This window comes from Anabrus simplex, chromosome 3 (genome assembly GCF_040414725.1).
Source record: "Anabrus simplex isolate iqAnaSimp1 chromosome 3, ASM4041472v1, whole genome shotgun sequence".
NCBI classification, from domain to species: domain Eukaryota; kingdom Metazoa; phylum Arthropoda; class Insecta; order Orthoptera; family Tettigoniidae; genus Anabrus; species Anabrus simplex.
Window position 1 is genome coordinate 456,005,626 of NC_090267.1, and position 15,856 is coordinate 456,021,481.

At 41.9% G+C, this 15,856-nt stretch overlaps 1 protein-coding gene and 1 non-coding gene across 2 annotated transcripts in view; one reads left to right on the forward strand and one right to left on the reverse strand.

The window, feature by feature from the left end:
- Positions 1 to 15,856, forward strand: part of kmr (kramer) — a 1,412,209-nt gene that overhangs the window by 975,502 nt on the left and 420,851 nt on the right. The gene's annotated exons all lie outside the window — the stretch shown is intronic.
- TRNAS-UGA (transfer RNA serine (anticodon UGA)) lies at positions 13,794 to 13,875 on the reverse strand. Its single transcript has one exon. It is a non-coding gene; the product is annotated as a tRNA-Ser (tRNA).

Consider the following 15,856-nt stretch of genomic DNA (forward strand, 5'->3'; position numbering starts at 1 on the left):
TACAACTGGGGAGGATGATCAGTCCTGGAGCTTCAGACTCTAGATGGGGGATACAACTGGGGAGGATGATCAGTACCTCACCCAGGCGGCCTCACCTGCTATGCTGAACAGGGGCCTTGCGAGTCGTTGGGAAGATTGGAAGGGATAGACAAGGAAGAGGGTAGGAGGCGGCCGTGGGCTTAAGTTAGGTACCATCCCGGCATTTGCCTGGAGAAGTGGAAACCACGGAAAACCATTTCCAGGATGGCTGAGGTGGGAATCGAACCAACCTCTACTCATTTGACCTCCCGAGGTTGGGTGAACCCCGTTCCAGCCCTCGAACCACTTTTCAAATTTCGTGGCAGAGCCGGAAATCGAACCCGGGCCTCCGTGGGTGGCAGCTAATCACACTAACCACTACACCACAGAGACGGACGGTCTCTGCTTCTAAGTGTGATAAATCAAAACATTTCCTCGTATAAAGAAAGAAATCTTGGCACTTCGCCTCGCTGAATTCGATACTGCCAAAGTTTTGTTTCTTTATGAAGGGAGTCCATTGGGCTGAGATTTTGTTGTATGTTATTATTAGCACCACAACGAGCTGTGCCACCCAGCGCGTAAACTTATCTTTTATTCTCTAAGTTTTGTGCGTGCGTGGTAAAGTTGTAAACAGGAAGCCAGAGCGTGCGCGGGAGTATAATATCTTAAATAAAGGATAAAGATGTGATGGATTTATGGATGGCAACGAGAGAATCATCGACTTTAACATAGGAGTCCTTGTCCAGGTGTTGGCAATAAGCAGAGGTAGCTTATAATAATAGTGGTGGGCTGCAGCCAGGCCCAAGTCGGTGTCAAATGGGAAGCGTTTTGGCATCAAGATTCCTATTAGAATTGTCCAACCAAGTGGGTGCTATGTTGTCGTCTTATCCCACTAGTTCAATGCCCGGCACTGCGTGGAAGTTTTCATAATGTTATATATTGTATCATCCGGGAGATAGTAGGTTCGAATCCCACTATCGGCAGCCCTGAAAATGGTTTTCCGTGGTTTCCCATTTTCACACCAGGCAAATGCTGGGGCTGTACCTTAATTAAGGCCACGGCCGCTTCCTTCCAACTCCTAGGCCTTTCCTATCCCATCGTCGCCATAAGACCTATCTGGGTCGGCGCGACGTAAAGCCCCTAGCAAAAAAAAAAAATTTGTATCACAGGGGCGGTGAGTGGTATTGTTGCAGTGTTGCACAACTCCCAATAATTTTACACTTCGTTTGCCGCATTTTCTTCTAATTCTTTAGTTTAATAAGTCTATGTTCTAAGATATGTTAAAATCAACCATCTTCAGTGTACCAATGCTTCATAATGGACCAGTAAACGCTGCCTTCTTCGAATCAGACTCAGGGGGTTTCCTTTCCTACGGCAACTCCCAAGCGGATAGCGCGGCGCAGTGTAGTTTCAGCAGAGACGATCCTAACCCTGTACGTAGCTACAGGTAGCACGCTCGCCAGTATCGGCCCTTGGGTGTTGCACGAGATCAGCAAGCCCCCTACTGAGAAACAATTCCAAATATCCCCGTTAGACTGCTCAAATAAGTATTATGACTACATTCCGAGGGTAATTTCTTTTCCACGCTACTAGGGTACGCCATACTGGACCACCCTCAATATTATACAAACATTTGAAACCTGGGAGCACCGGGCGAGTTGGCCGTGCGCGTTGAGGCGCGCGGCTGTGAGCTTGCATCCTGGAGATAGTAGGTTCGAATCCCACTATCGGCAGCCCTGAAGATGGTTTTCCGTGGTGTCCCATTTTCACACCAGGCAAATGCTGGGGCTGTACCTTAATTAAGGCCACGGCCGCTTCCTTCCAAGTCTAGGCCTTTCCTCTCCCATCGTCGCCATAAGACCTATCTGTGTCGGAGCGACGTAAAGCCCGTAGCAAAAAAAAAAACCTGGGAGCGTGGGTTGGCGGCCATGGGGCCCTCATCTGAGTCCTTACTTGTGCCAGTCTCCTCATTTTCAACTACCCTATCCTACCTCCCTTGGTCAATTCTTATTCTTTTCCATCCCTAACGGTATTACGTATGGAGGTCTAGGGAGTCTTCCATGTTCGCGCTCTTCGTTGTTCTCGTTTGGCCTATGCCTTCATTTTTCGAAGGGTCGGATCCCTTCCATATTTTTTCTATGATTAGTGTTATGTAGAGAATGGTTGCCTAGTTGTACTTCTTCTTAAAAATAATCACCGCCACCATCAATAAAAAAACAGGAGTCCAAATTTTCAGTTTAAGTGAGGTAAGAATAACTGTACTTATAGCCTATTGTATAATTGGCCTCTTACTTCATGCGTTTTAATTGCCGTATGTATTACAGTTTTAGTAGGAATTTAGTTCATTACTTAACGATAATAGAGTTTCTTTTTATTTCTATAAGCTTCTCATATAAAAATGTTACATTGAAATTTTTGTTGCAACACCCAGCGGCAAATACCACCAGCCGCCACTGCTGTATCACTTGCACATTTTGCTTCATAAAAATGACCGCAACTGAAACAGATTCCCATTTGAAACGGGATATAATTGTGCAAATAGGAGGACCACGTCACCTCTTCTTCTTCTGAACGTAAATAATTCAACATTCGTCTTAAGTGATTTATTATTATTATTATTATTATTATTATTATTATTATTATTATTATTATTATTAATGGAACAGGGAAGGGTTAGGAGCGGGAAGGAAGCGACCGTGGCCTTTAATTAAGCATTTGCTTGGCGTGAAAATGGGAAAGCGCGAAAACCATCTTAAGGACTGCCGACAGTGGGTCTCGAACCCACTGTCTCCCGAATGCAAGTTGATAGTTACGAGGCAAAAATCACTCGGCCACTTGCTCGGTTAGTATTATTATTATTATTATTATTATTATTATTATTAATGATGTCATAACTTAAATGATCTTTACATTTTTTCAGTCTGTCAAGCACAAGATGCAAATTTAAAAAAGACGCTTGTAGTTAAGTGGAAAAAGTTTATTTAAGGTAGAATAACATGTTTCGGTCTGTAAGAGCATCTTCAGTTTCCTTGAAACCACATATTTTCATGCGTATACACATACAGTATGCACGAGATAGTTTACGTTGTGCAGATTAATATCTTTAAGGAACCAGTTTGCAAGACAGGTGACACAGTTCAAATATTCCCGAATAACGCGAGAAGGTAACACCTTTTTTTTTTTCCTTACAGCAATCTTTGCTCATCACTATGTTCAGTAATGTTCAGAACAGTTATGAACAATGTATGACACGGGATGGTACACATTTCGAACATATCCTGCAAAAAATTAAATGGAAATGGCGTATGGCTGTTCGTGCCGGGAGTGTCCGAGGACAAGTTCGGCTCGCCAGATGCAGGTCTTTTGATTTGACGTCCGTATATACTCTACAAACGCAATTATATAACATTTCATTGTCGTTACTTTTGCCACATACGGTACTTAAAAAGTTATTTAATTTAATTGACTCTGAAAAGTATGGCTTTAAATGCTGTATGTGGAGTCCTAGGAATACTTCGGTAATATAAATGTATTTTGGTCCAGTGTTAATTACTCCTCTGCTCTACAGTCGGTCACAGATTCAAGGATAATGGAAGAATTGAATTGACAGCTCAACGTGAAGTGACGGACTGTATGCTTTCCTTGGCTCTTACAACCCCACAGATCTGCATGCTCTTGTTACTTAGCAGTTGTTTAATCTCGCTTGTCTGTTTTCATTTCATAGAACGTCACTTGTATGTTGAGTGCAGCTTCTTGAACACGAATAAAGGAATTCTATTATAAGACAATGCTATCTTGCATCAAAAATGTAACCTTCAAACTTAGGAATATATATCACTAGAGATTGAGTTTCGCCAATTTATCCGCTTTTAACTCGTATACTAAATTAGAATTTTGAGTTTAGTGCTACACCCGGCAAGTTGCCTGTGCGGTTAGGGGCGCGCAGTTGTGAACTTGCATCTGGGAGACAGTGGGTTCGAACCCTACTATCGGCAGCTCTGAAGATGGTTTTCCGTGGTTTCCCATTTTCACACCAGACAAATGCTGGGGCTGTACCTTAATTAAGGCCACCGCCGCTTGCTTCCTTCCTACGCCTAGGCCTTTCCTATCCCATCGTCGCCATCAGATCTATCTGTGTCGGTGCGACGTAAAGCAAATTGTAGGGGGGAAAAAAGTTTAGCGCTACCTAATGCACAATCCTTCTCATGCTAAATGCATAGTACACATGATTTCCCACTTGTAGCCAGGCTGAGTAGCTTGGTCTTCTAAGTCCAAATTGGCAGGTTCGATCCTGTCTCAGTCCGGTAGTATTTGCAGGTGCTCAAATACGTCAACCTCGTGTCGGTATATTTACTGGCACGTTGAATAACTCCTGCGATACTAAACTACGGCACCTCGGCGTCTCCAGAAACCATAGAAGTAGTTAGTGAGACGTAAAATTAATAACATTATTATTATTTTCCACTCGGTGACTTGTTACCGGGCCTATTGGCCTCCATGTCAAGTCCTTTAAAACATATTGTCACAATCATCACCTGCCTTTACTTACTATTCCGGGCAGGGGCGTTTAGGTGATATAAGTGCAGATCTTGTAGAGCAATAGGTTCGAGTCTGACCTTCACCCATTCTTGAAACGGCTTACTTCGTTTCCAGTTCTAGCCCAGCAAGGAAAACTAGTTCCTTTTCCCAACCTGGGCAGTTGCACGTCAGACACTGTCCCCAGGTATTTAATAATCATAATGATGATGATAATAATAATAATAATAATAATAATAATAATAATAATAATAATAATAATAATAATAATAATAATAATAATAATACTTGCTGTATATTTTTAGAGATACCAGATTATTGAAATTTCGCTCCGCAGGAGTACATTAACGTGCTAGAAGCCAATGACTTGGGTGTTCTCTTTTTCTCAATTACTTGGGATTAGAAAACTTCCATCAACTCATCCCAGATATTTCTGTGGATGCTAGAGCCATGTGGCACATTTTGGACTCCTTCCTGACACCATGTGATATTTCAGGTGAAAATTCCAACTTGGGATCGACCATTCATTATATAATACCCTCAATGCTTGAAGTTTTCAAATGTTTCGTGATCGATGATTTGATTAGAAAATAGTTCTCTGGACATGATTTATACATTCCAGAAAATGATATTTTTCCTTGATGGGCAAATAATTGTGATGGATAAAGAGCTTTCTATGCTTTAAAAGATAAGCTATATATTATTGGAACGTTTCAGTTAGATATGTAACAGGGAATTGATGTCATCATAAAGGTATGAATGAGTAACTAATTTTCATTGAGTTACCTTTCGATCCATAACCAAATACATTAACACCTCCCCTGTATACACAGGATTTCCAATCACAACGACATGGCAACGGTTTGCGAAAATAATTAATTTAAATTGACGTGTGGCCTGTTAACTACATTCAAGTAAAAACAGTGTCAACTTCTGGTCTGTGCTGGAGGATCCTCACCCTGTGAACTGAATATCTCGCCATCCTTACTGTCAGGTGCAATTGATTTATGGGTTATGATTTTTATTTTTTAAATTACATTTCATGTGATGGATCTCATCAGGGAAAAAGCCTGCATTACAGAGCATCTATTAAACCATTGTATGTAAAAAATGGTGATAAACCCATAGTAATACCGCAACCATCATATTATTTTTATTGTTGTTGTTTGGGTCGTCAGTCCATAGACTGGGTCGATGCAGCTCTCCATGCCACCCTATCTTGTGCTAACCAATTTAATTCTTCGTAACTATTACATGCTACAACTACACTAATCTTTTTGTCGCATTCATACCTTCGTCTACCCCCTCCGTTTTTACCGACTGCACTTCCCTTAAAAACTAAGTGAACAAGTCCTGGGTGTCGTAAGATGTGTCTTATCATTCTGTCTCTTCTTGTCGTCAAATTTCGCCAAATTGTTCTCCTCTCCCTAATTCCATTCAGTATCTCTTCAATCGTGATTCGATAAACCCGTCTCCTTCAGCATTTTTCTGTAACACCACATTTCAAAAGCTTCTGTTCTCTTTCTTTCTGAGGCAATTGTCGTTCATGTTTCACTTCCGTACAATGCCACGTCCAGACGAAATTCTTCAAAAATGTCTTTCTAATTCCTGTATCAATATTCGAAGTGTGCAAATTTCTTTTCTTAAAAAAGGTCTTCCTCGCTTGTGCAAGTCCTTGCTTCTGCCATCATTAGTTGTTCTAATACCCTACTAATACCCTATTATTATTATTATTATTATTATTATTATTATTATTATTATTATTATTATTATTATTATTATTATTATTATTATTATTATTTTCTATTGGCTTTACGTCGCACCGACACAGATACGTCTTATGGCGACGATGGGCAGAAAGGGCTAGGACTGGGGAGGAAGCGGCCATGGCCTTAATTAAGGTACAGCCCCAGCATTTGCCTGGTGTGAAAATGGGAAACCACGGTTGTTCTATTACCCTATTATTATTATTATTATTATTATTATTATTATTATTATTATTTCATGTTTCAAAATTCAATCGCATATTATTATCCAGATTTACCAACATTTGATGTGCTAGCAATCGAAACCTCTGCTAACATGGTTCGATGATTTATTTCATAAATCTTTTGTGTCTGCGGCTGCAACATTTTACTGCAGAGATGAGCCGATTTCAGTACTGGTTTTTGTTTCATAACACATGTTATCACTTATTTACTTGGCTGAATGGTCAGCATAGTGCTGTTCGGTACAGAGGGTTTCTGGTTCGATTCCCAGCCGAGTCGTAGATTTTAACCTTAATTCCCTTCGCTCGGAGACGAGATGTGTGTATAATGTCCTGAACATATCTACAACTTACACACCCCACACAATACTATCCTTCAGTAAAATGTCTGGCTGTTTCCCACTCTCATTGGAGGGTCTGCCGCACACGGCCTGCAGCAAGCTAAAAATAGCCACACGAAATTATTATTATTATTATTATTATTATTATTATTATTATTGAAATAAAATGGGGTCTTTATAATAAATGCCCATTTTAAGGGATTATTTGTCGTTTTCTTTGCAAAATACGCCATCGTTACTGCATTTAGAAAATACTGCGAAATTTTTCATTTGATTAGCTTGTTTTCTGTTACGTATGAGTGTCCAGGACTCTGTGTACATGCAAGAGAACTCGTTAAATGTTTTTTGCAGAAACTGCATATTTCAGTGTGTCCGTTAGCGGTTGCAATGTAGAGATGAAATTCTCATGCAGCAATAGATACCTACTTAATGAAATGCATCCATTGAGCATACGTAATCCGCAGGCTGTCCACACCAATGAGCTCGCTCGCTCAGAATTACTCTTTGTACTCTGAGTAGAGACATTAATATATACACATACACTGTGCTGCTAAATTGGAATTGAGTAAGTAAAAACACACGCTATGGCCTGAGGATAATATTGATTAGTTTGTAAATACTCGTGTGGTAATTTTACTTCCATCACCATGTTTCGTGAATAGTACTGCTTTCCACGTCCCAGAGATTGAAATGAGTTAATGTGTGTCTACCCCTTTGTCCCGATTCCTGATACGAGGTTGGAGATGAGGCGAGATGACATTTTATGGAATGTTTTACGACCAGATGCCCTTCCTGACGCCAACCTCATTTCAGGAGCTAATGAAGATGCATTTGCCTGGATGTGAAAAATGGAAAACCACAGGAAACCATTCTCAGAACAGCCAACGGTGGGGTTCAGACCCACTCGTCTCCCGAATGCAGAGCTTGGCCCCATACCCGTAGCATGAGAACAGGCGCTCGGTTGAAATGTATTATTATTATTATTATTATTATTATTATTATTATTATTATTATTTCTTTCTTTCTTTCTTTCTTTCTTTCTTTCTTTCTTTCTTTCTTCGAATGAACCAACTATGGACTACGAAGGTTAACCAAAATGCTTTTCAGCTAACAAGGAATTGGTTTCACGTTCGTAAGAGCGTTATTCGTAGCCCATATCTCCTTCGTTTTCTGGCTTTGTAGTTGTTTAGCTGCTTCTGATCTCTTTGGTCTCTGCCCTTCCTTATGTTTAATCTGTGGGTCTTCCTTTAACATTTTTCGGGAAGTTTGTCTTCCCTGGATATGGGATTCACAGATGTTGAAGGTTTGAAGATCTTTTTTAACTTGCTTGTACCACAGTGATGTTTTCTGTGGATGAGGTTGGCCAGTCTTGACTCGTTCATTATCTCAAGGAGTCCATGGAATTGGATTCGCATAGTCACCTGTTTCTCACCAAAATGACCGTGGTTTGAATCCCGGCCAATGTAAAAGGGATTTTTCACAATGAGATGGCACGTGGCTGTGGTTAGCATTCCGCGTAATTCTGAATGTCTCGTGGTTCTCTTCACGATATCAACAGTCACGCAAAACTACAATCTTGCTCTTCTAATCATGCCGAAATATTTGAGTTCAGTTTCTCTGTTGCTGTGTTTGAGAAATGATACCTAGGTTCGTCACGAGATAGATCGCTATGCCTTGCAGGTAAATGAAGATGCGTCTTAATACGAGTACAAACACTCAGACCCCGAGCTAGAGAAATTAACCCGACGCGGTCTAAATCCTCACCCGACTGGGCTACTAAGCCTACGAGGCGTACTATCCACACACATAGAAATTCGTCTAATTGTATGATTTCCGTTCTGTTTAATTCTTCTGGTTCGAGAACTGGGTGTTTGTGTTTGTTCCAACACACTCTTCTTCATATTCAGACAACACACCACACTACCAAACACCATAGAAACACGCAATAGTGATTACATTCCTCTACATAGGGTTGGCATCCGGCCGCAAATCAGGATCAGATCCACATGCGGGACACACTTCACGCCCGCAACCACACAGGTGTGGAAGAAGAAGAATAGCACCAAACATTATTTCATATGCCATTGTAATGCACATGCAGACGCTTTGAAATAACGATCCAATACTGAGGAAAACAGGCATTTTGAAGAAAAGGAAATGGAGGCAATAAAGGAAGGACCTGCCCAGATCTGATTTAACAGCTCGTGCCCCGGTTTTAATTGTTGCGGTTCTGGATGGATTAGCCTAATCTCTTTCCACTCCGACGATCTGACTGGAAGAAAAAATAACTGACGTAAGGGAGGGGATCCGGCCAAAACTCAAAATGAGTCAGAGTAGCTCATTAAACCAGACTTGCTAATATTTTAAATAATTATATTCGAAACTCAAACCAACATGATTTGACGATTTGTTCCTGAAGTTTTGTTTCTTTGGCAGCAACATTTTACTATGGAGAGGACCCGATTTCATTACAAATTTTTTTAACACGTCATTACTTATTTCAGTAAAATGAGCCCTTTTTAAAGATTTTTAATTTTAAAGGATTATTTATATTTTATGCCGAAGATACCGTCATTACTGCATTTAGCAACAAAAAAATTACAAAATTTGTCCTTTTGAATAGATCGTTTTCTGTTTCTGTTCAAGGCTCATACTTGGGATAAACTAAAGAAATATTTTTAAACGTATTCTCACTGCTAAAATATGTTTAAATGCCATAACGTGTCATGAGATCGTTCTGTTTGCAAGGATATATATATATTGTATACGTCTCATGTGACTCAACGTTTATGTGAACTACGACAATACAAGACATTTCGAAATTAATGACGGCAGAAAGTTCGTGAAAATGGAGAGATTGGTTGTTCGCAAAATTTATGTACGTAATGTGGTCGATTTCATCAACAATCTAGATGTTCCCGCATAGCTAAGTAATCTTGTCAGTATTCTGGTGAATTAACTCCGAAAAACCAGTGGGAAGTTATTGTTAAAATTATTCCTAAATCAAGAAGGGTCTTCTGCTCCGAGCAGCAGTTCTTATTTACAAACCCCAGCGCCTCTCACTCGGTCGGGAACGATCTGATTTAACCAACATCTCTAGTGGTGTGTTGACACTTGGGATAACGCTGCAGCAAGTACAGTACATCCCGGATATCCTCTCACCGCCCCTGTGCGTAGAGTGTTCCGCCACACAAGGGGAAGAGAAGAGGTTTACAGAGTTCATTGTGCAGTGATTATGGAACAATGATCGTATAGAAGGGAAGACAACATGACCGACTGTTTGCATTTTCCTTCAGCATGGCCCCTCGAAGTAACTGCTGGACCGGTGGGATGGGACTCTGTCTGGCCTCTAGCCGCCGGCGCCTTCTTCTTCTTCCTTGACTTTCGACTTGTTCCAGTTGAACCTTTCAACCTTTCCAGTGGTCAGTCTCTTTCTTAATTTCTTTTGATATTTTAAACTAAAGATTGCTTTCTTACAAGCCTGGCTGAGTGGTTCAGACGGTTGAGGCGCTGGCCTTCTGACCCCAACTTGGCACGTTCGATCCTGGCGCAGCCTCGTGTTGGTTGATTTACTGTCACTTAAAAGAACTCCTGTAGGACTGAATTCCGGCACCTCGGCGTCCCAAAAACCGTAGAAGTAGTTAGTAGGATGTAAAGCCGCCATTATTATTATTATTATTATTATTATTATTATTATTATTATTATTATTATTATTATTATTATTATTATTATATTTTGCAATTATTCAAAGCGTTCTTTTCCGGTTTATTTATGTTACTCCTATTGTTTTACTTTATTGAGAACGTATTTAATTCTTTCATATTTTGTTTATTAGGGATTCTATTTATCCTAGTGCATTTGTTGAATGGTCAATGGATTATTTCTTTCTATTTGTTTAGCGTTGCATTGACACAAACATGTTTTATGTTGACGATAGGATAGGGCAGGGCTAGGACTGGTAAGCAACCGTGGCCTCAACTAAGGTACATTCCCAGCATTTGTGTGGTGTAAAAATGGGAGACATCGACGCGTATAAGGCGCGAATGACGTGCTGGGGTACAGCCACCCATTCTGCATTCACCTGGTTCCTCAGTTCATCTTTGGTGATTTGCATTGGGTCACAGCGCCACACCCGTCGTTTCACCATGTCTCATACATTTTCGATTGGTGACAAGTCCGGAGATCGCGCAGGCCAGGGCAACAGTCTGACATCTTGTGACAACGAAAAAGCACGTGTTCGTGCCGCAACATGTGGTCGCACATTCTCCTGCTGAAATATGGCGTCTGGGGTGTCGTGCAGAAAGGGTATGGCTACGGGTCGCAGGATGTCATTCACGTAGGTCAGACTGGTCACAGTGCCCTGGGGACACACCAGCTGTGATTTTTGGTTGTACCCAATAACAAACCACACCATAATACCTTGAGTTGGCGCTGTATGTCTTGTGCGAATGCAGTCAGTGTCATGCCTCTCCCCCTGTCTGCGGAGAACCAACATGCGGCCATCATTTTCAAACAAACATAACTTGGATTCGTCCGAAAACACTATCTGCTGCCATTCCTGTCCCCAGTGATGTCGTTCCATACACCATTGCAGTCTAGCATATTTATGCACATTAGTCAAAGGTAGGCGGAGAAGTGGACGACACGCCGGTAACCCAGACCGTAATAAACGGCGACAGACTGTCAGTCCTGATAGTGTACGTTGTGTTACACTGTTCCACTCTTGCGCCAGAGCCGAGGAGGACGCAGATCTGTCCTGAAATGTTATTCGGATGAGATGTCGATCTTATCGGGGGCTGGTCTGTGTAGTGCGACCAGGCCCTCTCGTCGTATTGTACGGCCTTCTGTGAACCATTCTGTACACACCCGTTGCACTGCCGACACACTTCGTCCCACACAAGCAGCAGTTTCCCGCCCGGATGGATGCATCACGTTCTATAATGCCAATAATGCGCCCGCTTTCAATCTCGCTCATTTGACGGTACGGTTCTCGCATTCGTCTGCGAGGCATTCTGCACGTCTGCTCAAGTCACACTGATCCATGACCTACGGTTTATAGTGACAACGAGAACCGCAGGCACATTTAACCAGTCGGTGATGGTGCGCCGAGTGTACGTTGTTCAGCCTATCCTATAATTAGTCGGATGGGCTTTACAGATTTATGTTTGTGAATTAAGCTTCTGAATTTTTTATATCTTGAATGGTTTCTCAATTAATACCAATTCCATTTAGGTCTTCACTGATTTCTTTTAGACAATTATTATGATTTTTTTACGATAAGGCTAAGCTTAAATTTTTTATAAGTATTTTATTATCCATTCTATGTAAGTGTCCATAAAATTGCAATCGTCGTTTTCTGATGACATCTCTGATTTTCTTTCTGTAACTTGATAGATTTCATGTGATTATATTATTATTATTGGAAATCCTCATCCTGTTTCCAGTCATTCGACTGGGTCAAGGATGGAATGAATGAAGCCCCCTCCCCCCATCTAGCAGCCATGATAGGAAACGTGCCGGCTGCCGAAGCCTGTCGCATTCCTCTGAAACGATGATTAGTGATTAACAGATGAAGTGAAATGATATTGCAGAGTGTTGCTGGAATGAAAGATGACAGAGAAAACCGCATCATCCGGAGAAAAACCTCTCCCGCTTCCATTTTGTCCTTACATGGTGTAACAGCGACTTGAACCACGGAACCCAGCGTTGAGAGGCCTGCGCGCTGCCGCTTGAGCCACGGAGGCTCTCCGGTGCGCATTTATAAATCTTAAAAGATCCTCGCCTAACTCCTATGTCATGCTTCTTTGGAAACGACCACTTTAAGAAAACCTACTCACTAAAACCACATCTAACATTCTTAAGATTTATATTCCTTGCAATATTGCGTTTGTTGTTTGAGCAGTGCAAGCTGCCTGCTGCCAAAGTTGAATCTTGCTGCAGAATAAACATCTAGATTGCATTGTAGATAGAGTTGGTTAAATATGGATATGCATCTCGTGCTATACAGGCATTAATAACAGGGCGCTGAGCCGTGTGCTCGACGAAAACAAATAGGATTCACGAGCAAGACACTGGGTTACAATAACACACAAGTAATTAAGAGTATATAGTGAGAAACTTCTCGTTGTAACACAATGGATCCATAATTTAAGATATAGCCTTTTGTTTGTAATGAAGTTACTGGTGGAGAATAAGAAGTGAGTTTCTGAAATTAAAACATTTTGTATACAGCCGTGACATGCGATGATTCGAAACTCATCAACTTGTCGTGAAATATGTTACCAGTAGGCCCGGTATTTTTAGGTGCTAACGTTTGTTATTTTAGGTGCCTAAAATGTGCTCTCAGATATGAAAAAAATAGGTTCCAAGAATATACTTTGGGCAGCTTCAGTTTTACGTATTTTAATAAGCATTTCATCATCATCATCATCATCTGTTTACCCTCCAGGTTCGGTTTTTCCCTCGGGCTCAGCGAGGGATCCCACCTCTACCGCCTCAAGGGCAGTGTCCTGGAGCTTCAGACTCTTGGTCGGGGGATACAACTGGGGAGTATGACCAGTACCTCGCCCAGGCGGCCTCACTTGCTATGCTGAACAGGGGCCTTGCGGGGGATGGGGAAAATTGGAAGGGATAGACAAGGAAGAGGGAAGGAAGCGGCCGTGGCCTTAAGTTAGGTACCATCCAGGCATTTGCCTGGAGGAGAAGTGGGAAACCACGGAAAACCAATTCCAGGATGGCTGAGGTGGGAATCGAACCCACCTCTACTCATTTGACCTCCCGAGGCTGAGTGAACCCCGTTCCAGCCCTCGTACCAGTTTTCAAATTTCGTGGCAGAGCCGGGAATCGAACCCGGACCTCCGGGGGTGGCAGCTAATCACGCTAACCACTACACCACAGAGGCGGACAAAGACGCTGCGGACAGGATTCGAACCTGTGCGAGTAGAACCCATTGGATTTCAAGTCCAACACCTTAACCACTCGGACACCGCAGCTGCTTTTACGTATTTTAATAAGCATTAATCTATGAAAACATTTTTTAGTTTTCTAAATTGATAACTCTTTAGGGGGAGATATAAAACATATTTCAGTCACCTCTTTGCTGCTAACGTCCAGGAAAATAATTTTACAAGCCTGTGTGAAATTGGGGAACTCCTGTAACCAGTGATTAATTAAAAATTGTTTGGAAGCTGATACTTTCGGCCTAATGCATATACTGAACAAACGAACACATTAACATGTTCTTACAGAATTCAGTGAAGAGTTTTGTTTCCAGCAGGTCGATAGATACCGTCTGCAGCCGTGTGAGACGCAGACTGCGGGCGTGTTTACTGCGGGAGGTCCTTAAGGACTTCCGGGAAATGTGGCTTACAGGTTCTCGCTTTTAAGATTTTGTTTGAAAATTATTTCAAGAATCTACTGCTCAAGATACTGAGAACGAATCGGCAAATGTTTTAGTTTCTCAGAATAAATTAAAAATGAACTTTAATTGAATTATAGGAATATATGCAAACAGAGGTTCTAACGTCAATTTTGGCACTTTCGGCACTGTACGACCACCGTTTTTAACGTTATAAAGACGTAAAACGTGTAAATACAACTTCATTTTACGTTATCTCTTCAGGAACAAAATAGGTTTTTGCCTAAAATCCGAGGTCTGCAAAGAGTACTAGGAAAGTTTTTCAATGTGAGTGAACGCTTTAGACTTTTTCAAAATAATTTCCACCACACTCAGTACACTTCTCCATACGTCGAAATCAGTCACTGAACCAACTCTGCCACTTTCCTTCGGTTACATTCTCATACTCTTGATCCCATGCTGCCAGAAGCTCCTCGTCGGATGCAAAACGCCGCCCTTTCAGTTTCATCTTCACTTCTGGGAAGAGTGCGAAGTCACATGGGACTGTGTGGAGGGTGATCAAGTACAGTCAATCCTGATCTGACAAGAAAATCCATTGTTACATTAGCACGATATGCTGGAGCATTGTCGTGATGCAAGAGCCAAGTGTTGAGCCGTGACCTTAGACGGAGCTGCTTGAGAGCCTGGATGACCTGAGGCAGACAAGTCTCACTATGCCACTTCGCAGTAACTGTCCTTTGTGTTTCTAGCACAACCCGAGTCAGGATGCCCCGTTTAGTGAAGAATACTGCAATCATCCTTTTCTTCACTAACCTTGACTTTCGCACAGTCACAGGAGTACTCTCATCTTCAAACAGCCACACCTTGTTCTGGGATTTTGTTGGGACATCGTAATAATAAAGCCAAGTTTCGTCACCTGTACCGATGCTATTCATGTTACGCGAAGTCCCATTTTCAAACTGTTTTAGCATTTTTTGGCACCATTTCACGCGATGTGCCCTTTGTTCCTCTGAAAGTGAATGGGGCACCCAAAGGGAACAAACCTTTCTAATATGGAGATGGTCGTGTAGAATTGAATGAATAGCTGGTGCGGGGATGTGGAGGGTCTCTTCTACCTGTCGGTATATCAACCGCCTCTCTTGCTGCAAAATTTTCCTCACAGCTTCAATGTTTTCCTCAGTCACTGATTCAGAGGGTCGCCCAGAACGAGGATCGTCTTCAACCCCAAAATTTCCTCTCTGGAACTCTTTGTACCAGCGGAGAATTGTTGTCCGATGTGGGCAGTCTTTCCCCAGCACAGGAGTCATTTCCCTCAGGCCCTGGTCAATAGTTAATCCACGAGCAAAATTGTAGCGAAAAATTGCGCGATATTCACTTTTAGGCCACACTGACATCTTAACTTGCTTTCAGTCCCACTGCTTGGTAACAACTGGTGTGAAGGTCGCGCCTTGCTGTCTTCTAGACCGGTTTTCATCCCTCTTTTCATCCCTCAACATAACAGCAGTGTCCAGCCGACCGTTTTTTGCGTATTGCGAAACTTTCCTAGTGCCCTTTGTAGTTACCAGTGCTGAAGGTTTAACACGAATGGCTTCGTCTGTGAACCTAATAGAGGCCTT